The sequence below is a fragment of the Aotus nancymaae genome, unplaced genomic scaffold, assembly GCF_030222135.1.
Source record: "Aotus nancymaae isolate 86718 unplaced genomic scaffold, 86718_ANA_hifiasm-v0.15.2.pri h1tg000076l, whole genome shotgun sequence".
Classification (NCBI taxonomy): Eukaryota; Metazoa; Chordata; class Mammalia; order Primates; family Aotidae; genus Aotus; species Aotus nancymaae.
In genome coordinates, this window is record NW_026988491.1 from 7,563,457 (window position 1) to 7,589,962 (window position 26,506).

General features: G+C 44.6%; 1 protein-coding gene and 1 long non-coding RNA gene across 3 annotated transcripts in view; one reads left to right on the plus strand and one right to left on the minus strand.

Moving 5' to 3' along the window:
* SYN3 (synapsin III) overlaps window positions 1-26,506 on the minus strand; it is a 497,817-nt gene that overhangs the window by 129,490 nt on the left and 341,821 nt on the right. The gene's annotated exons all lie outside the window — the stretch shown is intronic.
* Window positions 17,113-26,506, plus strand: part of LOC105730308 (uncharacterized) — a 37,073-nt gene continuing 27,679 nt past the window's right edge. Inside the window, exon 1 of the long non-coding RNA XR_001110452.3 lies at window positions 17,113-17,199. This is a non-coding gene — a long non-coding RNA (uncharacterized LOC105730308). The remainder of the gene's footprint in view (window positions 17,200-26,506) is intronic.

A 26,506-nucleotide genomic window follows, 5' to 3' on the forward strand; every position in this document is an offset into this window, starting at 1 on the left:
TCATAGTTCAGAGCATACTTACTGGAATTTAAGAGAACTGGTTTGATTCCAGATTCTGCCACTTACATTGAGACAGAGATGATAATTGTATTTACCTGTAGGGTCATCAAAAATAATTAAATTGGGTCTATCAACAACCAACTTCTGCCATCTGTTCCCTGCTAGTCCCCACCAAATTGCACACACTCAATGTAGAACAGCCAGCCAGATTTCTCCATGGTCAGAACTTGTATGGGTTCTAAGGCCAAGCAGGTTATTTGTTCCATGAGCTATGACATGCTTCAGCCCTTCCATGCTACGGGCATCCTTCCCATATCTAAGTCTGGGATGTAAGTGCCTTTGTTGGAAATGGGTAATTGTTTTGCTTTAATAGTCTCAACTGGGGAGTTGGGTTGGGGCATAACAACATTATACATGCAAATGGTTATATGCAACTAGGCAAATGAGATTAATATAAAAATCCAATTTTACTAAAGCAAACACTTTCTGGTGGGGATTGGGGGACCAGCAGCTCAGTTCTAAGAAGCAGAAGCTCAGTACCTTGGAATTTATGCTACAAAAACTTAATGCACATCCACAGAACATCAGAGCAGGAAGTGATGCCAGAGACCATCTTGTCAAACCCTCTTTGAGAAACTGATGCCCGAAAGGAGGGGAAACTTCCCCAGGGTCACTTCTTTGTTAGCGGCAGAGAGGAGATCAGAACCGAGAGCTCCTGACACCCTGTCTAGGCTGGCTCCACCACACAGAATTGCCTCTCCCTAAGGGGAGTCCCTACCCTATGAGCTTAGGTGTCAAGAAAAAGATGACATCTCCCTACATTTTCAATTCAAGCCTCATAGTAAACCAGAATTTAATGTTCAAAACTATCTCTTGCAATGGGGCTTTCATTGCACGTGTTTTTTCTTCTTTTGGCCTAGAGGCAATATTGAAGCAATTCCCTCTGTGGGTGCCTTGCTCCATATGTAAACACATGTCTACCATCTATACACAGGCACACACATTTGTCATTTCTTCCCAGAATGACTTAATGATTTCCATGTAACCAATATGCTGCAGCTGTTGGTTTTCTTGAGGCTGAAGCACTCAGAAAATCATGAGTTATCAAATTGCTTTCCCATCACTGTTTTTCCCAAACTGGACATATTTTCTCTCCTTTTTCTTAAAAAAAAAAAAAAAAAGGTATGATAGGCCAAGATGATGCCCTTAGGCTTTAGAATATTTTATTGGTGGCAAAACGACAGCTAAAAAATCCCTATCAAGTTATTTTCTGAAGTTGACATCTTTTTAGTTTGTTTCATTTATGATTGGCAGTACAGGCCTTTGTTTTTAAAGGCCTGTACTGCCAATCATAAATGAAACAAACTAAAAAGGTTTACAAAAAAAGCATGTAAAAGATTAGAAAACAAGGCAGGAAAAAAATGCTAGGACTTTGCTTCCAACCAAACCTAGAGTTAGTGTCCCTTATGAGAGGGGCTGTGGGGCGGGGCCAGGCTCATGCTGTATTTCTGTATTTCTGGTGAGGCTTCCTTTGGAGGAGAATTTTAGTTTGCTACACATGGCAGCCAGCTTCCCAGCAGGAGATGGAGGAGGTGAAAGGTTGGGGTCAGGAGGTGGGAAGTGGCTCTGGGGAAGACAGTGTGTTGAGTCAACAGGATCAGGAAGACTTGGGTCCAAATTTTCACAGCCACTTAGTAGCTTTGTGACCTTGAGAAAATCGTTCAACTTCTCTGAATCTCAATGTCTTAACTCCACACACAGTGCCTTTTCTCATCTGGTATTGACGTTCGGAATGGATGCCCAATCAAGGTATCTCCTCTCTCTCCCTGCTTCCTTTCCAACCTTTTGAAGTCTGAACTCTGGCTGACAAAGCGTAAGAGGTAGGTGTGTTCTGTGAACACATGACACTGCACCATTACTACCTGCCTGGCCTTGACCCCAACTTCTTTCAGAGAAAAGTTCTCTGCTTACTTGGACCAGGTGCAGAAGATCTTCCTGCTATAATGCCAGGCACTGGGAGCCTGTGGTGTCCAAGGTGTCTCCTGCCAGGCCTATGCCTGAGAGTTAAGATAAGACACAGCAACCAGGTAAGTCAGCCCCGAGCAGCCTGGAGCTGCCAGGTTGCCTAAAGCCCTTTTTGTCTGTTTCATTTCCTCCACCCCAGCCTGACACCCACTCCCCTCCCTCCACTTTCTCAGTTCCTTGGTCCTGGCTGTTTTTCTTGTCTGGATTGTACTACTACTCTCAACTCCAGCCTGCTCCCTCTGCCACATCCATCTTCTCAAAGCCTGGCTCCAATCATACCTGATTTTAAAACATAAACCTGTCAGTGGCAACCTCCTCAAGTGACCCCCAAATCAAATTCCTTAACTTTGCCTTCAAAGCCTCCTGTAATTTGGCCCCAGTCTTATCTTCTGCTGGTCCTTTTTGTGTCCCCTACATGCCACCCAGACAGGACAGCTTGTCCCCTGCCTACCTGGCCCAGAGCCTTGCTCTGGCTGGGTCACTCTTGGAGAGACTTCTGCCTCTCTCCACACTGAGATCCCATTCATGTCCATATCCAGCTGAGAGCATGCTTCCCAGCATGCCTGCCTAGCCCCATGACATGTGTTCGGTAGCCATTTGCTGCTGCTACTTTGGGCTGGGGCTGGGCTCCACCCCTTGATATTCCAGGTGCTTGTCCCTTTCTCTTCTGACATTTACCATGTTCTATGTCCTTTTGTTGTTACTTGTGTATATGTTGCATTTCTTCTACTGTGTTGTCACCTCTTCTAGGGCAGGAAAGGAAGCTTCATGCATTTTCCCCTAAGCTACAGGGCAAGCGTAGAATAGTGGAAGAAATTAAGCCTTGAAATCACATGACCTGGGCTCAAAGCTGTTATCGTTTGAATGGATATGTCCCTACAAATTTATATATTGTAACTTAAACCCCAAGGTGATGGTATAAAGAGGTGGGGCCTTTAGGAGGCTTCAGAGAGCTGCTTGGCTCTTCCATGTCTCAAGCTATGTGAGGATGCAGCATTCTTTTCTTGTATGCCCCTTCTGCCATGTGGTGACACAGCAAGAAGTGCCCTCTTTGAAGCAGAGCATCCTTACCAGACACTGAAGCTGTTAGCACCTTCAGCTTGGACTTCCCAGCCTCTAGAACTATGAGAAATAAATGGCTATTCTTTATAAATGACCCAGTCTGAGGTATGTTGTCACAGAAGCAGAAATGAACTAAGATAGGGTTCTCTAATCCCTTGGCCACAGACTGTGGCCTTGGTACCAACCTGTGTCCTGTTAGGAACTGGGCCGCACAGCAGGAGGTGAGCAGCAGGTGAGCCAGTGAAGCTTCATCTGTATTTATACCCACTCCCCATTGCTCGTATTACCACCTAAACTCTGCTTCCTGTTAGATCAACGGCGGCATTAGATTCTTATAGAAGTGTGAACCCTATTGTGAATTGCAGATGCAAGGGATCTAGGTTGCACGTTCCTTATGAGAGTCTAATGTCTGATGATCTGTCATTATCTCCCATTACCTGCAAATGGGACCGTCTAGCTGCAGGAAAACAAGCAGGGCTCCTGCTGATTCTATGTTAGGGTGAGTTGTATAATTATTTGATTACATATTGTAATGTAATAATAATAGAAATAAGGTGCACAATAAATTTACTGTGCTTGCATCATCCTGAAACCATCCCTCCCCCTCCCTGGTCAATGGAAAAATTATCTTCCACAAAACTGGTCCCTGGTGCCAATAAGGTTGGGAATTGCTGAAATAAGACAAAACCCCAGCTTCACCACTTCATGATCATTGGAGAACTAACCTTCCTAAGCCCAGTCACCCACCTCACTGGTAAAACTGGGGGTGCAGGATTGTTGTGAAGATGAGAGGATGTGGTCTCTGGGAATGCCTGCTGTGTGGTAGATGCACCACAAACAGTAAGCGTCCTTCCTTAGCAAGGGGTTTTGAATGGCTCATAACACTACCGTGTACTGTTTCACAAGTCTATCTTTTCATCCTGCAAATTTCTGCAGGGCAGGTCTCACGTCCCCTTTCAGCACAGTGGTTATGAGTCAAACACGTTGTGCTCCATTTCTCCATTTCTGACTCTCTCATATACTTGCTGCTTGACCTAGGCTAAAGCAGCCTTGGTTTGCTCATCCGTAAATTGGGAAAAATAACATAATCCACCTTATAGACTGTTGAAAGGATGAAGCAATATGATGTATATCAACTGCTTGGTTCATGGTAAATGCCCAGTAAACGTTAGCTGCTGTATCAGGATAGTGGTTTTTGAAACATGATGCAGAAAGGGCTCTCCTTTGCACCTCCTTGGCTGGAAACTTTCTGTTATTTACTCAGCATGTGCTTGTCTTTGGGAGGTTGAGGATTGGGATGTTACCAAAGCAAAGAGAGGTCGCAGATCGATAGTCAACATTTAACATTCAGAGTAGGAGTTTTTGAGTCTGTAAAAGAAGCCTTGTTGGCCAGGTGTGGTGGCACAAACCTGTAATCCCAGCACTTTGGGAGGCCGAGGTGGGTGGATCACCTGAGGTCAAGGAGTTCAAGACTAGCCTGGCCAACCTGGCGAAACCCTGTGTCTACTAAAAAATACAAAAAATTAGCTGGGTGTGGTGTTGGGAGCCTGTAATCCCAGTGACTTGGGAAACTGAGGCACAAGAATCACTTGAACCCTAATCCCAGTGACTTGGGAAACTGAGGCACAAGAATCACTTGAACCCAGGAGGCGGAGGTTGCAGTGAGCCGAGATGGTGCCACTGCACTCCAGCCTAGACAACAGAGAGAGACTGTCTCAAAACAACAACAACAAAACAAACAAAAAAGGAGCCTTGTCTTAAGCAAAATCAGAATTTCTAAATTATTTTAGCCGCTATTGACTTAGAGGGAGCAGGACATAGGGTTTTTGTTTTGTTTTGTATAGTTTCTGGATAGGGCAGCTATCTCTTCTATTCAGGCTGAGCAGGAGGCTGAACGCACGTAGGAGGAAGACGGGGTGTAGGAACGTCCATACCAGAGAGGACAAAGAAGAAAGCCTTTAATTTCAGGGCACTGTGGGAGGGAGACATGGAGAGAAGGAAAGAGAAGTGAGAAGCCCCTGTGCCCATGAGGCTTCTGAGCTGAAGCATTAGTCAAGGGGTCCTTGTTGGGTGGAGGAGAAAGCTGGCAAGGTGGGTGGGGAGCTTCTGCCCCATTCTGGCTTGGAATTCTGGGAAGAGATCCCTTCCCAGGCATCTCCTGCCCTACCTACCCAGCATCAGTCTTAGCCTAAGACTGCATTTGCCCTCCTGAGCCTCCCTCACTTCTTGTCTGACATGGAAGGGAACCAGAGGCTCCCATAAGCCACTGAGAGAGACACAAAAGTTAGCTGAGACTCACACGGGGGTGCTGGCCAAGGAAGGTTGTTGCCACAGGGCCAAATGACCTTCAACCAGGGGTCACTTGCATCCAGGCTGCCCAGGCAGAGTGCAGCGGGGTGGCACCACCCTGAGAACAAGGTGGGGCTTGGTAGGAAGGGCTACAGACTGTGCTCCCCAGGGCCTTACCTATGCTCAGAGGACACAGCAGCCACAAACTGGGCTCCAATGCCACTCATCAGCTGAATGCTTGGGACAGGATCAGGCCAGCCCCTCCTCAATGCATGCCAGCCAGGCACAACCAAAGTGCAGACCTACAGTCCCCCAATGGAGACTGGCAAGGACCACGTCAGAAGACCTTCACCCTCTCTCCCCTTGCCACCCAGTCTCTGGCATTGTGCTGGCACCTTCAACAAATTCTTGTCTCTCCTCTCCCCTCTTCCTAGGGCAGCGTTTGCATCTTGCTCATCCTCAGTCTCCCTCAGTGCCCTGCAGAGAGTAAATGTCTCACACAGAGCTTGATGAGTGGATGAATGAAGGCTTGTTAAAGCCCCTGGGATGGATTTAAGGACATTAAAGCAAGCTGAGGGGGAGGAGAGAGAGAAAAGGAGGGTGGGCCAGGAGTCAGGAGACGTTTCCATTCTTGCTGTGAACAGGCCAATCGAGGCAGAGGGAGAATAAAGGCAGAGCCCAGGGTGAAACCAGAGGAAGGTGGTCAGTGACAACCAGGTGGGAGATCCCTGGGTAGGCTGTGCTGGCAGCACCATGTGCTCATAGCCGGTATTTGACGTCCCGAATCCCACTTTCGGGTGGATAGGTGAGAGAAGCAGGTGTGGTCCAGCAGGCTGCAGAGTGAGTTGCTGTCTGTGAGAGGTAGGGGTGGGTCCCCCTGGAGACTGGGCCTTGGGTCAGCAAGGGACATGCTAACCCTACCTTGGCAGGCTAGAAGCTGGACAGTCAACAGCCCTTTGATGATGGCAAAAATATACGTCTCTCATGCTCATTGAAGGCTTTGTAATTTACACAGGTTACAGGATGACTATGGAGTCGCCCATCTCATCCATAAGGCATTTCAGGCAGGTACCATGATCAACAGATGCTATTACACCCCCATTTGATGAGTGAGAATGTTTGGGGTGACAATGGGATTTAGGATAAACATGGGGTTGGGATGTGTACAAAGATGAGGGTGCACTTAACTTTCCCTATTGCTAAAAAGGGGACATTGAGCTGGAACTTCAAGAATGAGCTGTTCTCTCTCTGAGGGAGAAGGCAGAGAAAGGACACTTCAGGCACAGAGAACAACATGTGTGAAAGGATGGGGTCATGAGGAAGCATGTTATGTGTAGCAATAGTAACAGGAATGATTGCTAACATACATTGCGAGCATACCACGTGCCAGGCGCTGTTCGGAGGACTTCACATACTGAACTCAAATCAGTTATCACAACAGCCCAATCTGGTAGATGCTAGCATGAGCTTCATTTTATAGATGAGGAAATGAAGGCACAGAGAATTAAGTGATTTCGTTAGTGTCACAATGAGAGCAAGTGGTGGAGCCAGGACCGGAACCTACTTGAGAGACAGGTGTTGGACAGTGTAATCAGGGTGGTAAGGTCTAGACAGGAAGGGACGAAGCATGTGGCTAGAGAGTTGGAGTGGATTGATGATAAGGGAAGGTATTTAGATTTTATCCAAGAGGCAATGGGGAGCCATTGATAGTCTAAGCAGGAGAGTGTTGAAAGGTCCATGTGGCTCAGGGAAGATGAATTGAGAGAGAATAAAGCCATGAAGAGTGTGCTGGGGAGGTAGCCAGACCTTTATTGTTACATGTAAGCCAGACTGCTTTTTCCATTTGGGTAACCATCACCCACTCTGGAGCTCAACTTCAAGACATGGGTTATACTACTTCACAAACTCTTCCTGGGAGACAAGAGCTCCACCTGGACCTGTGACGTGATGGTACCTCCCACATCAGATTCTGTGCACCCAGTAACTGCATTTGGCTGTGCTTTCCTTGGATTACTAGACATTCTTTACCTCTTTATTTAATGTAGTAGCTGGTGTTCCTTTTTACCCTAGGAGCACAGGATAGTATTAGAGTCTCAGTGGGAAGCTCTTCCACTGGGTACAACCCTGGACAAATGCCTCCTCCCTACTTTCTTTGCTGCTTGCCTTGTCTCTTTTTTTTTTTTTTTTTTTTTTTTTTTTTTTTTTTGAGACGGAGTTTCGCTCTTGATACCCAGGCTGGAGTGCAATGGCGCGATCTCGGCTCACCGCAACCTCCGCCTCCTGGGTTCAGGCAATTCTCCTGCCTCAGCCTCCTGAGTAGCTGGGATTACAGGCACGCGCCACCGTGCCCAGCTAATTTTTTGTATTAGTAGAGACGGGGTTTCACCATGTTGACCAGGATGGTCTCGATCTCTTGACCTCGTGATCCACCCGCCTCGGCCTCCCAAAGTGCTGGGATTACAGGCTTGAGCCACCGCGCCCGGCCGCCTTGTCTCTTATATATGCATGGGCTGATTCTGCCAGGCAGCCAGGTGGCAAGTTGACCCACTCACCAGTCCCAGTTCTAAATCTTGGCTGTGTGACTTTGGGCAAGTCACTGTGTCTTCCTGGGATGCATCTGAGAGGAAGGAGGCTGTACTGGACAATACAGACAATATCTAAACTGTCCTCCAGCAAACCATGTTTGCTATTTCCAGAACCTTTACTTCTGAGAGTCCAATTTTATTCAATGGTTCAATGTATATTTGTAGAGTCAGGCATGGTGCTAGGGATATGGTGGTGCAAGACAGAGAGAACCCTCATTATCATTCTGGCTGATCATATACAGTAACTGATCCCTTTGAACATCCATGCACAGAACACCCATTACCTACTGGATCTTCTGCTAGAGGCTATGAGAGGCATATAGAAGATTAAGATATGGTTCCTGCTCTAAACTAGCTTCTCCTCCAAATCCAGCTCCTTAAGAGGAGATGGTCAGCTGAATGTGGACGAGGGGAGGACATCTTAAAAGGTTCTCCTTTTGCTTGTCATCTGTAACTTCAGTCCACTAAGTAGCAGTGCCAAACCTGGTTTCTTTCGGGCATGGCTTCTGGTTCATCGCATCTCCGATACTAGCCCCAGGTGCAGCTAAGTTGCGAAATGGACATGGCTCCGTGCGCCCACCAGGTGGCGGCATTCTAGCATATTCCCTAACAGCTAGGGTCATGGAGAAACAGCACCCTGTGTTGGTGGAGGGGAGAGACCACTTTATCTCTAATCCAGGGCCCATTCACACTGATCTTCTGGAAAGTCCTGGAGTTAGGGGGTTGGGGGGAAGGAATGGTGGTTGGGCAAAGGAAAATGGCACTAAATGCTCCATCCAACAAACGTTTCTGGCTGCCTTCTGGAGCTCCCCTTGTCCCCAAGTCTGTGTTTGGTGATAAATTTGCATCATTACTTATTTACTTATCATTCTCTTTCATACAGTTGGCACCATGTCTATCTCCTCTTGGAATCCATGGTGCCTACACAGAGTCCAGTCCAGAGTAAGGATTAAGGCTCTTTGTTGAAAAAATGAAGCTTATTTTAAGCAAGAACGTAAAACAGACTCTCACCTAAGGACCACCACCCAGGTGATGGCTTCTTGGGCCGTTAACATCCTTGGCCTCAAGATGGAAATTGCAAGATGGGAGACTGAGTGTGCCATGGGAGAAATGGCTAGGATCAACTTTAATCTATTTCTGCTCAAAAGATGTCAACCTTGTCCACATCAACCAGGATGTCAAGGTGGAGAGGACAGAAATTCTGGATCTGACTGAGTCTAGCGTCCACCAGAGAAAACTTTGGCCTTTAATATGGGTTTTTACATCATTTTCATCTCTAACAGAGACAGAGAGGCATGAGTTGGGTCCACCAGTTGGGACAAGCAGGTCCAACCTGCTTCTCTGCCGCCTTAAATTCCATTCAGACCCCTCCGCCCTGCTGCCTAGCACCTCCACCTTCCCCTCTGGAGCACCAGCAAAGAGGAAGGCAGTCAGAGCCACTCCGAAGGGTCCAACCTCCTTGCATTCCAGCCCTGGTCAAAGTCAGCCCGGGAACAAGTGGAGAGCCCCTCTTGAAGGAAGTGATTCAGAAACCACAATGGCCTGGCGGCCTGCCGTGACTCACAGTACATCAATGGGGGAATTGTCTATGGAAGCTGAGAATACCAAAGCTCTTTTCTTTCCTTTCTTACTTACTTTCTTCTTTTTTTTTTCTTTCTTTTTTGACCTCCCCTTGGTGGCATTGTGCAACAGCAGGGCTGCCCAGAAACATGTGGTTCTCATCATTGGCTCCACAGCTGCCTTAGAGCACTGTGGAGAAAATAAGGCAGAGAGGGAATAGGACACGAGGGGACCTGCTGCAGCCAAGCGGGTTCCCTCTCTTTCACCCCACCTTTCTTGTCAACACCAACACCCTCAAAGAGCATCTGGAGCGGAAGGGAATAGAATTTTGGATCTGGGAGAAAACTTAGAGGATGTCTTATCCAATAACTCTATGTACAGATGAGGAAACTGAGGCCTCAAGAGGGGATGTGAGTGGCTTGCCAAATGTCCACAGCCAAGTTGCATCTTGCATCTTGCTGCAGTGACTGAATTTTCTTAGCCTCCAAGTCAGGAAATGTAGTTTGACAAAGAATAATTTTTTTCCATGGACTGTGACAGATGAAAAGTCATACCAAGTTTAGTTATAAATCTCTCCATTGTCCCTGTCCCCTTATCTACCAGTCTAGGGAGTCTGTTCTACCCAAAGTCATCTGTGGGGTCATGTGCAAAATCTAAAGGTCTTTTTGCAGTTGTCATCTGATTGGCCATTTCTGTAGCATGAGAAATTAATGCCCATGGGTTTCCAGGCATTCCCCCTATGTATCCCCTCCTATGTCTTAGCTTCTACTTTTCAGCATTCTTTTCTTCCTTGGCTCTCAAACTCCTTAGTTCTATAGGGTTCTCTTACCTTACTCATATCCATGTTCATGGTTTTACTGGCTATCATTCAGCCGAGGACTCCCAAATTTTATCTATAGTCTGTTCATCATTCCTGAGCTACAGACGTGTACATACAGCCGCCTTCTCAGTGCCTTTCTTGGATTCCCCAGACTGAACTCATCATTTTCCTCCAAAGCTCTTTGACTACTTTGATTTTATTACCAAGTAACTATGAAACCAGTGTAGTTAGTGTTCCAAAGCACGTGCTTTGGCATCTTATTGACTTGGGCTCGACTCCCAGATATGCCACTTAACTGGCTATGGGGCTTTGGCCCAGCTACTTATCTTTCCAATTTCCTCATCTGTAAAATGGGGATAATAAAAATACCTACTTCACAAGGCTGTAATTAAGAGGAAATGAGTTAATACAATAGCATTAGCACAATAGCTGGCACATAGTAAATACTCAATTACTGCTCAGCTGTGATCTTTATTATGTACCTCAGCATCCACCCTACTTGAGCCACACTGAATTCTTAGCATTTAAAATATTTACTGAACACATATGTGTTCCAGGCACTGTGCTTGGGACAGAATTACATGAGTGGATAAATGAATTTTCTGTTTTAAAATAGTCTTACAAAGTATCCCCATTTTACAGATGAAGAAGACAATCACATTCTAGGAAAAGCAAAAAAACAACCAACAGACTCCCTCATATTCCTTCTTACTAGTCAACAATTTATACTGAATATGATGACACAGAAAAAAAGAAAAAGATAAGCCAATTCCTGGTTTCTTTTTCTTTTAGTCATTCCTTACTCAACAGTAAGCCTCAAGTAGAGAGGGATGGAGAAAATGTGTGCATCAAAGAAGTGAAATGAAAGCGGTTGAGTTAGTTTTGTGCAGCATTTGCACTATTCAGGTCAGAAGGAAATACATATGCATGTGTTGCCACCCAAATCTCATCTTTAATTTTAGCTCCCATAATTCCCACGTGTTGTGAGAGGGACCGGGTGGGAGATAATTGAATCACTGTATTCATGGCCATAAATAAGTCTCATAAAATCTGATGGTTGTGGCTGTCTTTTCTCTTGCCTGCTGCCATGTAAGACGTGGCTTTTGCCTTCTGCCATGATTGTGAGGCTTCCCCAGCCACGTGAAACTGTAAGTCCATTAAGCCTCGTTTTCTTTAGAAGTTGCCCAGTCTCAAGTAGGTCTTTATTAGCAGTGTGAGAAATGACTAATACAGCATGTATGAACTATGAAATATGAATTGCATAATTTTATTGATTCTGCTTATGAGTTCAATGTTTTCATATTTGCATTTAAAATTTTGCATTGCATAATGTAAAAGTAAATGGTAAAATCCATACTAATAATGTAAAATTTCATTTACGTATTTTACCTAGAATGATATTAGATAGCAATTAAAGCACTAAGACAAGTCAAGTGAGAGATAGTGGAAGAAAAGAAAAAGCTTTATATTTAGTATCTTTAACAGCATTTCCCCCCACACAACACATTTTGAAAAAGGAATCCTGCAAAACATGTAGCCATCCTGACTGAGAAAGGGAAATGTCTTTGAATTTTAGACTTGGGAAGAGACTATGAAAAGTGTCTCAGGGAACCCTGCTCTGCTCACCACCCACCATATTGCATGTGAAGATGCAGAGAGCTGCAGAGGATCTTAAGGTCACACAGGGAGCAAGTAGATAAACCAAGACTGGTGCCCATGCCGTCTTCATTCCTTCCTAGTCTAGCTTTCTTCACCTAATATATGCTCTTCCTTCTGTCAGAAATTCCACCTCATGACTAGGAGATAAGATTTCCCCTTTGCAAGTGAAACTATCCAATCAGTACTTGGCTGATGATGTGCAAAGTGATATGACTTCCATCCAAGGGTAGGGAGACTTGACCAGCACTTGGTTAAAAGCAATAAATTATTTTCAGGAGAAAATCAAGTGGTCAGCGTTTTAGTCCTTGTCTTTCCTGACCTAACAGCAGTATTTATTTATTTATTATTTTGCATTTCCATAGGTTTTGGGAGGAACAGGAGGTGTTTGGTTACATAGATAAGTTCTTCAGTGGTGATATCTGAGATTTTGGTGCATCCATCACCTAAGCAGTATACACTGTACTCTATTTGTAGTCTTTTATCCCTCAACCCCTCCCGCCCTTTCCTTCCGAATCCCCAAAGTCCCTTGTATAATTATTATTATTATTTTTTTGACAGAGCCTGGTCTGTCACCCTCGTTAGAGTGCAATGGCACCATCTTGGCTCACCACCACCTCTGCCTTCTGGTTCAAGGGATTCTGATGTCTCAGTCTCCCACGTACCTGGTACTACAGACATGTGACACCACACCTAACTAATTTTTGTATTTTTAATAAAGACAGGGTTTTGTCATTTTGGCCAGGCTGCTCTTGAACTCCTGGTCTCAGGTGATCCACTCGCCTTGGCCTCCCAAAGTGCTGGGATTACAGGGATGAGCTACTGCACCTGGCCCATTGTATCATTCTTATGCCTTTGCATCCTCATAGCTTAGCTCCCACTTATGGGTGAGAACATATGATGTTTGGTTTTCCATCCAATTCCAGGTTGTTGCAAATGCCATTATTTTATTCCTTTTTATGGCTGAGTAGTATGCCACGGTATATACCACACATTTTTTTTTTTTCTTTTCTTTTTTTTATTGCATTTTAGGTTTTGGGGTACATGTGAAGAACACGCAAGATTGTTGCATAGGTGCATACGTGGCAGTGTGATTTGCTGCCTTCCTCCCCTTCACCTACATGTGGCATTTCTCCCCATGCTATCTCTCCCCAACTCCCCACCCCGCACTGTCCCTCCCCTATTTCCCCCCAACAGACCCCAGTGTATAGTGCTCCCCTCCCTGTGTCCATGTGTTCTCATTGTTCAACACCCGTCTATGAGTGAGAACATGCGTATACCACAAATTTTTATCCATTAATCTAGTTGATTAATGAGCCTTTTGGCTGGTTCCGTATTTCTGTAGCTGCGAATAGTCAGCAGCAGTGTTTAATCACATGCTCTTCTGTCAAACACTCATGTCTTTTGGCCTTCAGGACCCAATGTCCTACCTTGCTAGCTGGTCCCCATTACAGGCTCCCTGCTCCCACCTTCCTGACTTTGTAACAATGTCTTAGGGGTCAATTCTCAGACCTTTTCTCTTTTTCTGTCCATGCTCATTCCTTTGGTCACCTCATGTAGCCTAATGACTCTTAATGCTATCTATATGCTGATGACTCATCTGTTTATATTTCTAGCCCTGACCTCTCCCTGAATTTGTTCTAACATGTCCAACTGCTTACTTGACAGCACTCTGATGTCTAAAGGAACCACACATTAATATCTGTAACTGAGCCCTTGACTCTCCCCCAGCTCCAAACTGAGTCCTACTTCAGTTAATGGCAGCATCAGGTCAAAACTCTACAGCTATCTTGATGCTTCCTCATCTCTTACACCTCACACCCAATCCATGAGCAAATCCTAAAGACTCTACCTTCAAAATACATTCAGAATATGGTCATTTTCCACCACCATTACTGCTTCACCTTGGTCCAAGTTACCTGCATTATGCCAGCAACCTTTGGATCGGTCTCATTTTGGTCCTCATCTCTCCTTGTCCAGAAGGATCTCCTTGAACCACATGTCAGAGTGTGTCACTCCTCTATTAAAAACCTCTCAATGGTTTATCATCTTATTCTAAAAAATGGCCCAAACCAAACAAACAGCCAAGCAAGCCACAAAGCCTGATAGCAGTCAGCCCCTAGGGTTTTAGGACCTTACCTTTTTTGTCCCCTTTGTCCACTCTTTCACTCTGCTCTGGCCATGTGACCTTCTTGTTCTCCTAATTCACTGAGGACTCTCCCACCTCAGGCCCTTTGTCCTTGATGCCCCTCCTCCTGGAATGCTCCTTCCCCAGGAATCTGGAAGGCTCCTTCCTTCACCCACTATGGGTCATTATCACCCTCTCATGAGGCCTTTTCTAGTCATCTTGTTTAACATGGCGGCCCCTTCTGCTCCCCATGCACATTACCCATCTCCCATCCCTGATTTTTATTCCCCAAAGCACTTAACTCCATCTAACATGCCATCTAGTTGACTTTATTTTCTGTTTATTGTCTGTTTCCCCCTGTTGGAATGTGATTGCTTGTTTGTCTGTTTTTATGTATTTTGTTCAAGTATCTAAATCTGCCTTGTAGTGGGCTGTGGTCTAAGTAACATTATGGCCAAGAATTTACCAAGGAATAATGAACTACCTCCCCACCTTGACCAAGCTCCAAGAATGTCTTTGACTCCATATTCCAGCCGCTACCTGGAATGTCCTTTGTCTGTTTCTCTGAATACCATGCCATCCTTCAAGGTCTGGTTGAAAAGTGACCTTCTCATGGAAGCCTTCCCCAATCTTCTCCTTTCCCGACCTGGATTGACTTTTACTTTTCCAAAAAACTAAGCAAAATGCAGAAGGAGAACTCTCTTTCTTAAATGATGTCTTACAGAGATTAAAATGAACACATACCAAATATACAGTGGTATGTATTTGGAAGGCAACCCAGCAATTTGGCAAATTAAAATGTGCATCCCCTTTGACCCAGCAATCCACTTTAAGGATTTCGTCCTACCCAAAAACCTGAGCAAGGGTGCAAAGACACGCATGCCAAGACTTTGCAACACTTTTCTATGATCAGCAGGGGCTGGTTTAATAAACTTTAGTACCATAGGCTACTGCAGGCTGATGGAAAAATATGTCAAGATATTTGTCATCTTGAAAAAAACTAAGTGTTAAATGATATGCATAGTATAATCCCTTCAGTCTTACAGAAAACATCCTGGAAGGAAGGCGAGAATAAAGAAAGGGGAAAGGGAGGGAAGGAAGAAGAAGGAATGAAGAAGGAAGTAAGGGAGGAAGGGAGTGAGGAAGACGGAATGAAAGAAGAAAGTAAGGAAGGGAGGAAGGAAGAGAGAGTGTATGTTGCTCTGCCTGAGATTTGGCTCTTAAGTCTGTGAATAAGACAAAAAGGGACATAATTTAGCTGGGTGCAATGGCACATGCCTGTACTACCAGCTACTCAAGAGGCTGGGCAGGAGGATCACTTGAACCTAGGAGGCAGATGTTGAAGTGAGCCGAGATTGTGCCACTGCACTCCAGACTGGCAGCTTGGGCAACACAGCAAGATTCTGTCTCAAAAAAAAAATGAAGAGTGAATCAGACTTGCTCTTATAAGGATCCTATCAGGAGATATTCTCCTCTAATAAAATAGGGGTGGGAGGTGTGTGTTAGGGGAGCTTTTTAGCTTGTCATTCCTTATGGGGCAGCAGGTTGTTGAGGATTAGGGAGAAAAATCTTTGGGGAAGAGAAAAATGGAACCACATGGTCTATTCCTGAATTCTCCAACAGATCCATTTGGTCCCAACCTCCAAGTAAGGTTCATTATATTTTCTCTAGCTCTAAACATTACGTCTCTAGTTTGGAGTCATAAACACTGGTATATGCAAATTAGGCATCAGAGATAAGAGAAGGGCTGTCATTTGCAACAGTTAGAGTGACCACTAGAAAGATGGCAGAACTTGTCAAAGAAGAAACCATAACAGTGACAGTAATCATGGGGACATTGTTCTCTAATGCCCATTCTCACTTTTTCCAAGGTTAAAACACTCTTAATTTGTAGTTTTATACATGGTTGTCCAGAGTCAAGACTATATTTTCCAGACTGTTTTCAAATTAGTTGTGGCCATATGATTATGTTCTTGTGAGTGAATAAGATTTAAGTGGAAGTGTCATCTGACAACTTCTTGGAGACTTCCTTAGAGGGGAGCTGATGCATTTTCTCCCTTCTTCTTCATCCTTTTTTTCTTCCTGTTGGCTGACGTGCAGATGGGATGGCAGGATAACGCAGCCATCTTGGGCCGTGAGGCAGGTATAGCAACATATGTACTTTTCAGATAAGAAAACTGAGAATGCAATGAAAGCAACAAGCTAGAAAGAGCTTGACTCCCTGAGGTCTTCATGGAACAGTGTCATTATACTAACCTTAGACTGCTCACTTCTGGACTTCACTGCACAAAAAATTTAAATTTTTATCATGTTTAAGGAATATTATTTTGGGTCTCTGTTACTTATACCAATTTATATACATCATTGTGGTTTCTTGGGAAGATATCAGAATTGGTAATAAGATTTGTTTTATTTCTATCTTTTCCCCTAACTTAAATGTTTCTAAGTTCTCTTGTTCCCAATATAGAAATTAGAACTAGATATATCTCCCTCACATACATTGAGTTTTATATTATAGTAAAATACATTTCACAAAAAAGAGAATAGAGATTTGAGGAGTGGATACAAAAAAGTCTGAGGGGATCTGATTACACTGGTATATTTTGGCTTTAGGCTATAAGGGGTAAGAGATCCTGCTTAATTAATTAATTTAAGCACAAAAGAGAGAGAGGATTAAACATTCAAGTTACAGCAAGTCCAGAAATGATGCTGGGTCTCTGAAAAGCTGGAAACAGGGATCCTCTGTGTCTCTTAATCCTACTTCTCTATAGTTTGGATTCAGTCTTTTTCATAGTGGCTTTGTGGCTTCTTCCACAAGGTGAGTTTTGTATCTTACAGCATTAGCCATTGGAGAGAGATGACTCCCTTTCTTCACTCTGTTGTGAGGACTCTCAGGGAAGAGCTCTAACTGGCCAATCTTGGTTCAGCTGCTCTCCCTAGAGACCTATCAGTCATTGCCAGGAAGTGTGCTGTGCAAAAGAACTGTTCTTGCAGAATGTGGCTAGGTGGATTTTATATAATGAGCATGTGTTACTTTTATCGTAAGCGATGAGATGAATGTCTGCAGTAATGAGGTAAGTGTGGGACGTGGTGAGTAGGAGGATATTGGGGGATGGGCTTCCTAAAAAGACAGTGCTGACAGCACACCTCTAGGTGACCACTACGGTGTTCAGGAATAGTGAGAGCAATTCTATTGGCAACAGAACAAAGTGTGGTCAAGAGACCCAGATTCTAGCCCTGGCACCATAAAGCTATTTGGCATATCTCTTTCTTCAGTGGGTTACTTACAGTTTACACATTTATCAAGTGATGATGTTAAATCAGCTTGAATTAGCTGAGATGTTTTCAAAGCTTTATTTGATTTACAGAGATTTTGGGGGGCATGGGTTAGGGTGTTAGGGATCCTCACTAGATCTTCTTTCCATTCTCTACAAAACCCTCCCACTTTCATACACACTCACACATGTATTCACATGCACTCTTACACACTTACACTCCCATTCATGCTCACAGACACACATTCACACATTTCCTATCACATACACATAACATTCACACCCACACCCACTCTTACTTCCTCACATTCATCTGCACACACACTCATCCATATCCTCTCACATTCATCTCACATACACACTCACACAGCTACCTATAAACACATCCTAACTCACACACACAGACACACCCACATGCTCTCACAGTTACACACACACACACGTAGTGTACACAGTCACATTTGTTCTCTAGAGCTTGCTGGATTGGATGATCTCAAGTGTCCCTCACAAGTTCTCAGTGTCTGTGGTTCCATTCAAATTGGGAACTGTCCAGGGCTTTGAGCCCTAAATTCTGGAGAACAGCAGTTGATACAGAGAAGAGTAATAATTAAGAAGGTCCAAACAACTATGGGAGACTTTCTACCCTCACTTGCTCTTCCTCCCCAATCTGTCATGGCCAGCAGCAGGATGTGTCCATTCACTAGTGATAAAAGATAAAGAACAACTGTAGTCCTCTGCGGAGCTGCACTTATGAAAAAGATCAGCATCTATTAATATACAATGTCTTGCCCATCCTTGGGTCCATCTATACAGTACTGATCTATCTTTAAACATATGTAAACATAAAATAAAATCCAAACACAGTCAGACTATCTGGCAAAAAGTAAAATAAAATAAACATATGTAGATAAGGAATAAAATTCAGACTTATGGTATGTTTTGGTTTGGAACTATCGTCTCAGTGAACGGTCACCAAAGTAAAGAAACTGATGTGTGCGGTTGAAGAGAAATGGATTGTCTTGGATAAGTCACAGTGCTAAGTTTGGGGTCAGGCATCTTCTCCCCTGGGGCAGGGGCGTGCTTCCAGTGTTCCTGCTGCTTGAGGCAGGGATGGCCCAGTCATCCTTTGCTATCCCTCTGATCTCTCCACAGGCTGCTATGCCCTTCTGCCTGGTGAGAAAACAGACTCTCCCAAGCACAAAGCCATGCTGTCTTGAGCTGGCACCTTCCTGCGTGGGAACCCAGAGTCACTCTCAACAGCCCTTTCTTTCTCCCCACAGCCTGTGAGCTGGGGAAGCGGCCAGCTGGGTGGTTCCCATGTTGGGAAACTGGGTGGGGCCTGGGGAGCCCGTTGGCCTTGATCAAGAAGCCAGACCCAGGCCCCTCCCTGGGAATTCTATATAATGCAGAAGTGGCAAGAGAAAGAGAGCTTTGTGGAGAGTTGCCTCCCATTAGGACATGGGATGGTTGGCCGCTGACACTGATGTGGGCAGAAATAAGTGGCTGTTGTTTTATCAGGGCTGGCACCTGGTTAGGACAAAGCCCAATCTCCTTTGGAGGACCCCAGATGAGGTTTGAGTGGGAAAAAATGGATCTCAGGGCAGAATGTGATGTGGATTCCATTCTGGGTGTTGAGAAAAACATAAAACAATAACCCTTCCTCCTTCTAAGAAGTAGAGTAGGTTCAGCAGGATGAAGGAGGTTTCTCGGGAATAAGAGTAGGTAGGATGTTCTTTGGCAAAGGGGGTCATGCTTTGAAAAGGAGGGTGTTCTATGGAGCTGTGGAGGAGAGGGAAGAGGGGAGGTTCCCACATATAGGGTGTTGTGCCAGAAATGAAAGGGAGGCAGCTTATCCTTCCTCACTATCTCCTCCCCCAGACAGGGACCCAGCAACAGGAGTCAAGGGCTGCTCCCAACACAGCTGAGCGGGACCCTCCCCATTATGGGTCTTGATGCAGAGCATGGACCATTTGCTTATTATACACAGATGAAATGACCAGGTCTGTCTTCCATGTTTCAGGCACAATAAACAAAATAAACAAGACATTTCAAGAAGCTCACTGTGTACTAGGGAAGGCAGACAAGCCAACAGGCAAATCTGGCACAGCACTGTGATAGTGGAAGGCTGGCAGCTATGGCAGTTCCCAGGAGGGGATCCCATCAGGAGATGGAGAGCCAGGGATGGCTTTCTGGAAAAAGCAACATTTAAGCTGAGAGGTCGAGGATGACTTGGGCTTAGTTGGATGAAGGAGGGACAGAGGGCGTATTCTAGACAGAAGGAATTGTACGTGCAAAGGCTTACAGGTTTTGAGAGAGAAAGATGGTGAGTTCCAGGAGTTCAATGTGGCTGAAGGTTTTACCATATGTAAGTTCCCCAAATGAGGTGATGCCAGAGAAATGAGCCTGGCTCTGATATGCAGGACAGTGTGAGGAGTGTAGGCTTTCTCCTGGGGGCAAAATCATCTCCTGGGGGCCCTGATGGGCATGGAGCTCAAGAGTGACACAATTGTGTGTGAGTTACTCTGTGGAGGTATGGCTACTCTGTGGGAGTTGGATTCTAAGAGGATAAGACCAAAGGCAGGGAGGCTGTTGCTGAAACCCAGGCAAGAGATGGCAAAGGTGAGAGTGTGGACGGTGGCACTGGGGATAAGTGCTATGTGGGAGGAGACACAGATGGAGGGCATCCTAGTTGTAGGGAGTATGGGAGAGGGAGAAGGAGAGGTCAAAGGCGATGCCAGGTTTCTAGTTTAGCAGAGGTTGCAATCTTTTCCAAGCTGTGAATTGCACCCTTCCAGCTCTGGGGAAGGCAATTCTGCAGCCAGTCTAGTCTGTCCCTGAGGGATGGTTCTGGAGTTGGAATTAGGAGTGGGGAGGCACCTAAGAAAGGAATGTACCAGTGAAGATAGTGGTTCTGATAGAAAGACTGGACTCTGGCCTGCATATTTCTTATCTGACTCTGACACCAGAATGTTCACGTCATGAGGGGAGGGGCTTTGCTTCTGTTGCTTTCTTTTGTTGCTACAGATAATGCCTATCAGTGCTACTAGTTGCTAGAATAATGCCCGACATGCAGGAGATGCACAGAGAATATTTGTTGATGGGAAAATGATGGTGGTTACAGGTGCAGGATTAGGGGGATTTACCATTCCAATCAGTGAAACAGGATAATTGGATCCCTTTGATATGTCACAGAAATGTCGCTCTGGTTTCATTCCTTTTGATCAAAGGGTGTCTAGGATGATGCAGATGACCAGAATGGAGAGAAGAGGGATAATGGTATGTGCATGCACACGTAGGCATGTGAAGTACACACCCTTGTTGATAAGCAAGGAAATATACTATGATGGCTTAATAACTGTTTCATTGTCATCATCAGCATGGATATGATCACTAGCTTAGACTGAGAAATTAACATGTATCAGACACTAAACTTGCAGGTGCTTTATATCCATTATCTCACCTAATCATCACAGAAACCCTATGGAGGAGATCCTGCTGTGATTATAGTTAGACTTATGCAGAAACTGACTCAGAGGTAACAGAGGTGCCCCTTGTCACACACCTCAGATGTGTTGGGCCAGAGACGGAACACAGTTCTGTCTGCATCTAAGGCCACTTTCCCTCTATTCTGAGCTCTTGTTTCATAGAAGAAACAAATGTGGTTGAAACAGAAACTATGGGTTGAGAGAAAACCCTACAATGTCCCAGGACGCCTCTAGGTTTGTTAAGAGTCCAAACGGACTGGCAAACTTGCTTTGGCCCCTGACCTGGCTGGTCAGTCAGCAGGGAGTATCATCTTGTGGGTTTGTTAATTTATCATCCACCTGCAAGCCTTGTCATATAACTTCCAGACCTGACAAAACACCAAGAGACCCTCACCTAACACAACCCTGTCTCCTGCTTCATGTCTTTCCAAAACCACCCTCAACTCTGAGATGGGAGAGCCAGGAGCAGGTGCCTGCCACATCCTCTCCTGGAATCACAGTGCAGCAACCTGAGGCCATTGTCCAGCTGCCCGGGACATGGCTTCTCAGGCTGGGGTGATTCTAGAACCACTGGGAGAACGGCTGGCATTTGGGGTGCTGGGCTCATGCTGGAGATATTCTTAAAAAGTGCTTCGTGCAACTCTGGACCCCACCCCAACCCCAGAGTAACCCATTTCTTCTCTTGCACCCAAGAGCACCCTGAGATGAGTCACTGCTCTGGGGGAAGGAAGTTACTATGGAATCTGAAATCAAAGGTGCCACTTTTCTGATTATTAAGCTAAAAGCCAGCTAAGCTGCCTGAAGCCTGACAGATTCAGTTGCCTGCTTATGCTGTTTTCCTTCTCACTGCAAACTTGATGAAAGTCTCCCTGAGCTAGCTAGTGGTAAGGGGGAGGTGAGATCATAGACAGAGGCCCAGTGAGCGTGGAGAGTTTCCACTTTGCCCTAGGAGCCCCATGATGACCAGAAACCTAATCAGTGCCCAGGTGTCCTGCTGGTTGTTGTTGCCTGAGGACCACAGGTGAACTGGAGGAAATGTCCATCTTGAAGACATTGTTCAGCTCTCATCCAGACTGTCATTGTGTGATCAATCCCCTGTCCAGTGGTCCAGGGAACTCTTTCAGCCCCAGAATGAACTCTGAAGATGAAGACCACTACCTGAAAGGTTTCTCAGATGATACTGGCCCAAGATCTTCCCTGAGAAGTCCTCCCAGCACCTGCTCTTGAGCACCCATATTGAAAGCAATACTGTCTTTCATCAAGCCTCCTGCCTTCCAGGCACAGTGTGTCCACTTGGAGAGAAGTTCTGGGTGATGTCCACAATGCTGGTTCATTAAGGTGTGTCCCAGGGACTGGAAGCCAGTCATCTCATCAGGGAAGGACCTGGGTATTTGGAAGGAGCTGGGCAGAGGCAACAGGTCCCAGACAGCTTGGCACCAGCAAGATTTATCTGGGCATTTGTCAGAGAACTGCCAGCTTGTCCTAGGGAGTTTCCCTATCTGCAGAAGCCCAGAGGTGTGTGGACAGGGCCCTGTGCCAATGCAAAGTCTCAATTTAGCCTCCTTCTCCAGACACACACCAATCATAACAGCTTCCATTTTCAAATGGCGCCCACATGACAGGCCCTGTGCAGCCAGCTCTATATGATCTCATCACATCCTTTTGAGAACCATGCACACTTAGGGATTATTCTTCCCCTTTACAGGTGAGAAAACTCAGCTCAGAGGCTGGTGCCAGAACCATGACAATTTGAAGTCTAGTCAGTATGGTTTCAAAGCTCACATTCTTTGCAATTTAACTCAGCGAATACATATTGGACATATATGTTGTGGCAGACATGATGCTAGACTCAGGGGCTTCAGAGATGGATAACACTATTCCTATCCTCTAGGAGATTACGAGAAGTTTTGACATATCCCTGAAAATGCTCTAGCACCTGGGATTGAGGAGCATAGAGGAAGGAGGAATTCACTCTTTCTGGGTAATCAGTGATGATTTTTTCAGAGGCAGTGATCCTCGATCCAACTTTTGAGGAGTGTGCCAGGGGAAGACGACCCTTCCAAATGTGCTAGTATGTAACACATCTGTACTAGGATATTTACTGCACTGTTGTTCATGGAAGACTTGCAGGGGTGTGTGCATATCATAAATGCTCATTGGTAGGGTAATGGTGGAACAAACTGTGGCCCAATCACATCAAAGAATATTTAGAAACCATTGAAAGAAACAAATTAGAGTCATATCAAAATGACACAATATTGATTGAGTGAAAAGCTAGAGAGAAGTGCGTGTGTGTGTGTGTGTGTGTGTGTGTGTGTGTATAAATAGCCACATATGTTGATAGGAATTCAGAGCAAAGGATTCCCTGCAGAAGACACAACATGGTCAGAGTTAAGGAGATGTAAATAATGTCTGGGGAACTACAAAGAGCTCAGTTCTGCTGGAGTGTCATGAGGAAGGTGAGGCCTCAGAGGGAGGTAGGAGGTTCCCAGGAGCTGAACAGTAGGTGTGGTTGGAATGAGAGTTTGATTTGGCAATTGCATACGCATCGTTAGGAACTGGCCCAATTTGGAGAGACTCGTGGCTGAATTCAGACTGGGATGAGTGTTGTAATGGTCACAGCCCTACAGAAGGGGTGGAGAAATGAATTTGGCTCTAGAATGGAAATCTGGTCAATGGAGTGAGGCAGGTAAAACATTGCACAAGAGAATCCAGGCACCTGCGGTCCAGTCTAGTCCAGCACAAACTCACTATGGGCTCTCAGATGTCCCTTCTTTCTGATCTCTTCTGTCTATTCCCACCCTCTCTTTAAATGTGTGCTGTTAGATCACACCTCAGCCACATCCAGACAAGGCCCCTCAACAATTAGTCCAGAGAGGACCACAAACTCTAACCACATATCTGTCCCCACTGCTGAACTGAAAATACCCTTACTAAGATCATCCCTGTTCCTCTTCCTCCTCGTCCTTCTTCTTCCTTCTTTATTCTTCCTTCTTCTTCTTCTCATTTTCTCCTCGTCCTCCACCACCTTCTTTCTTCTTCTTCTCCTCTGCCTTCTTCTTCCCCTCCTCCTTCTTCTTCTTATTCCTCTTCCTCTTCTTCTTCCTCTTTTCTTTCTCCTCCTCTTCCTCTTCTTTTCTCTTCTTCTTTCTTCTTCTCTTCCTCTTTCTTCTTCTCTTCCTCCTCTTCCTCTTCTCCTTCTTCCTCTTTCTCTCCTTCTCCTCTTCTTCCTTCTGCTCCTTCTTCTTTCTTATTCTTCCATCAGAATCATTTGACTAAGGAGCCATCCTCTCCTTTGCAAAACACTTTTCATCTCAGCTTGTGTGACAGGACAACTCATGGTTTTTATTTTCTTCCTTCATCTTCTTTTCTGGCTCTTCCTTTTTTAAACTCTGAAATTTAACTACTGCTCTATTTCTTTGACTATTTTAGATGCTTCATATAAGGGGAATCCTGTAGTGTTTGTCCTTCTGTAGCTGACTTATTTCACTTAGCATCATGTTTTCCAGTTCCATCCATGTTGTAGCAAATAGCAGGATTTCTTTCCTTTTTTAAGGCTGAATAATATTTCATCATATTAATATACCACATGTTCTTTATCCATTCATCTGTTGATGGGCTTTTGTGTTTCTTCTATATTTTGGCTATTGTGAATAATGCTGCAATGAACATGAGAGTTCAGGTACCTCTCTGAGATCCTGATCTCAATTCTTTTGGATCTATATCCAGAAGAGGAATTGATGGATCATATGGTAGTTCTACTTTTAATTTTTAAAGGAACTTCCATACTGTCTTCCACAGCAGCTGCACCATTTTACATTCCTACCAACAGTGTATAAGTATTTCAATTTCTCCGTAACTTCATCAACAGTTATTTTTGTTTAATAACAGCCATTCTAACAGGTGTGAGGTGATATCTCAGTGTGGTTTTGATTTTTGTTTCCTAATGATTAGCCATGTTGAACATCTTTTCATATACCTGTTGGCCATTTGTATGCCTTCTTTGGAGAAATATCTATTTAAGATTTTTGCCCACTTTAAAATTGGGTAGGGTTTTTTTGGCTTTTTTTTTTTTTTTTGGCTATTGAGTTTTAGGAATTCTTTATATATTTTAGAAATTTATCCCTTACAGCTTCCACAGTAGTTTTCTTCATGTTATTGCACTAAATTATCTTGTTTATTTACCTTGTCTATAGCCTTCTTCTCGGTCTCTTCCGCTGGAATATAAACTCCATGAGGGCAGGGTCTAGTCTGCTTTAATTACATTCTTAGCACCTCAATGCCTGACACATAATAGAGGTTCAGGAAATAGTTTGTAATTGAATGAATGAATAAATAAGTATTGATTTCTACTTCTAAAGGGTCCTTCTTTATTTACTTCTAAACTACAGCTCACCATGGTGCTTTGGATAAATCTCTCATTCTAGCCACATCCTCAGATATTCTGCTTCCTTTTCTGTGGCTCCAGCTCAAATTCAATTTTCTCCATGTGGTCTCCTTTGACTTTTTTTTTTTTTTTTTGAGACAGAGTTTCACTCTTGTTACTCAGGCTGGAGTGCAATGGCGTAATCTCCACTCATTGCAACCTCTGCCTCCCAGGTTCAAGTGATTCTCCTGCCTCAGCTTCTCAGGTAGCTGGAATTACAGGCACCTGCCACCATGCCTGGCTGATTTTTGTATTTTTAGTAGAGACGGGGTTTTGCCATGTTAGCCAGGCTGGTCTCGAACTCCTGGCCTAAAGTGGTCTGCCCGCCTTGGCCTCCCAAAGTGCTGGGATTACAAGTGTGAGCCACCATGTCTGACCTCCTTTGACTTTCTATGGCAGAATTATTCACTCCCTTCTCTGTGCTCCCACACCCTTTGCCTCTGCCTGAAGTCATGCACTTGTTTAATTCTACTCTATAGTACTGTTTGTTTTTTCCTTGTTTGTCTTCCCCAGAAGATTGTAAACTCTTTGAGGACAGAGGTCATGCTCTAATTTTGTCTGTATTCCACAGCATCTAGTTCATTGTTTTTTTCAAATCCAGATACCTTGTTGAATGGGATGGGATCTGGCTGGCAGCACTCTCACACCATTGCTTGCACAGACTAGCCAACTGGTTTACCTGGTTTGCCCAACAAAGCCTCCTTAGATCTAAGTGGACTTCCTGTTCCAGAAGGCAATCCTGTGTACTCAACTTGCTAATGGGTTTCATCCTTTGGATTCAGATTTTCCTATTTGTTCAGAGTTGCAAATTTCAGTGCCAAGCTACAAGTCCAATTTCATTCATTATCCTCTCATTTATGTTCATGGCATATTTCAAAGTCAACATCTAAAGTAAAAAATCAAAGGATTTCCAAAGTTTTTCCTCTCTCTTGAGGTTCCTTCCATATATCTAGGTTATTGCTAACATCAAATGTCCCAGCTCCAGAAATGTAGGCTGGGCTGGCTCTTTTCTATTCTCTGGAAGAATGCTGTGAAACTCAGCAAGATGTGATTCCTCCCCTTCTTCACATATCTTCACTTGTTAAATTCTACTTATTATTTAAGGCTCAGCACAATCAATCTTTTCTATGTTTCACATATCACTTGTCATGACAAGTGAGGTGGGAGCTTGCCTGGCAGACTCAAGAAATGGCAA